This window comes from Mastomys coucha, unplaced genomic scaffold (genome assembly GCF_008632895.1).
Source record: "Mastomys coucha isolate ucsf_1 unplaced genomic scaffold, UCSF_Mcou_1 pScaffold8, whole genome shotgun sequence".
In the NCBI taxonomy this organism is placed as follows: Eukaryota; Metazoa; Chordata; class Mammalia; order Rodentia; family Muridae; genus Mastomys; species Mastomys coucha.
This window is the reverse complement of record NW_022196914.1, coordinates 1,896,825-1,898,877: the sequence shown is the minus strand read 5'-3', so window position 1 is coordinate 1,898,877 and position 2,053 is coordinate 1,896,825. Positions and strand designations below refer to the sequence as shown.

At 43.6% G+C, this 2,053-nt stretch overlaps 1 pseudogene; it reads left to right on the top strand.

Moving 5' to 3' along the window:
• The first annotated feature begins 559 nt into the window (after positions 1-559).
• On the top strand, positions 560-1,152 carry LOC116083835 (annotated as a pseudogene).
• Positions 1,153-2,053: the final 901 nt, after the last annotated feature.

The following is a 2,053-nucleotide window of genomic DNA, read 5'->3' as shown; positions in this document are numbered from 1 at the left end:
TCTGAAACTGGGGTTATTGATTGGGTATATTTCTTTGAAAATAAGTAAATCTGAGTTATTTCCTTGTGAGTGAGTAACTGAGATCACAGTCACCTCTTATAGAGAAGACTGAAAAATGTGAGTCCTGGGGAATGAATACTTCCAGGCAGAGAAGAGTATCACTGAGCATCCTGACAGATGTAGTGTTAGAGGAAATGACAGTGAACCAGTTGCAAACTTTTCCAGGACCGAAGAGGAGCACCTTTTTTTTTCTGGACTAGAGAGGAAATGCCCGCAGCAAATGGGATGCAGAGGTCAATGGGGTAAACCGAATGGAGTCTTTGCTGCAGCAATGAGATGAGTTGATACATACAAGGGTCTTAACACAGCCTTCAGATGGCTACAGATCATCTGGAAGAAAGTGGGCCTTGGCCTCCAGACCCAATAAAGTAAACCTCTTCGCCACGGAGAGTAGTGTTGATTCTTGAGGACCTGGAGGGCCTGCAGCCTCAGAGGGAATAGCCAGAAGCAGGTTTAGTTCCTGTTCAGAACAGTGGCTCTCCTGTACATACCTTTCCTTATGACTCATACCAATTTGAAGAAAACAATTCAGCTGCCTCATCCTGGTCTTTCTCCTGTTTGCAGTCATCTGTATGTGGAAGGAAGGGAGCGACTATGAGGCTCTTATATTGCAAGCCAAGGAATTCCAGATGCCAAAGAGCCTGGAGAAACTGGCCATGGGGGTCTGGCTCCCACTCTATGTTTTCAATCAGCAAACAAGACCCTAAACAGGACATTCAAATCTTCAGTCATCCTAGGATCACAGCCAAGGTCAAATGACAGCCCTCCTTCCAGGTATGGGACAAGGACTCCTCACACAAAAACCCTAACCCCAGGCTGCAGAAGATCTGAAAGAATTATCTGAACATGAACAAATATAAAGTGTCCTACAAAAGGTCAAGGCCAGGAGTCAAGTTCAATGCAGAAAAAACGTGTGACCACCTTCAAGACCATCTGAATGTCTCTTTGATAGAGGCCATAGATTTTCCCTTCAACACCACTGACTGGGAGGATTACCTGCCCATGGAGAGCATTAGGACCAAGGTTGGGCCATGGCACAAGTATGCCATCATATCCTTTGTGGGATCTCAGAAATATTCCCAGCTATGCTGAGATTGGTATGTGTCTTAGTTATATAGGGTTTCTATTGCTGCAAGGAAACACCCTCACCAAAAAAGCAAGCTGGGGAGGAAAGGGTTTATTTGGGTTACATGTTTACATTGCTGTTCATCACCAAAGAAAGTCAGGACAGGAACTCAACCAGGTCAGGAACATGGAGGCAAGAGCTGAGGCAGAGGCCGCACTGCTTACTGGTTTGCTTAGCCTGCTTTCCTATAGAATCCAATACTATCAACCCAGATGTGACCCCCACCCACCTGGGCTGAGCCCTCCCCCACTGATCACTAATTGAGAAAAGGCCTTACACCTGGATCTCATGGAGACATTTCTTTAACAGTGTTTGTGTGAAGGTCAGAGGACAACATCATGGATTCAGTTCTCTCCATTCACCTTTATGTGGGTTACAAAGACTGAACTCAGGTTACCAGACTCAACTTAACATGCCTTTACCCACTGAGCCATCTTGCCAGCCCCTAGCTTTTTATTCTATCCATTTTCTTAGAATATACAAGTACAGTTCATGGCTATTAAAAGCACATATCTCTGAGTCAATTTCGTAATAAAATCAGGGTCTACTACTAAGTAAATACTGTTGGGGAAATTATCTAACCTTAATGGTTAGTTCTCTCTGCAAAACAAGAGTATTTTAATATCTACCTCGGAGCGTTGCCATGAGAATTATATGTGAAGCAGTTAACACCTACCTGACAGTAAGCATTCAGGAAGTTGATATTGTTCTTACTAATGAAGAGATAACATCCAAAATCACACTCTCCATTCTTTTAGCTGGGTAGAAATTATTGGATTGTTCATGACCAACCACAGTGGAATGATTTTTTGTTTGTGTACAAGTAAGTGTTCGTGTGTGTGTGTGTGTGTGTGTGTGTGTGTGTGT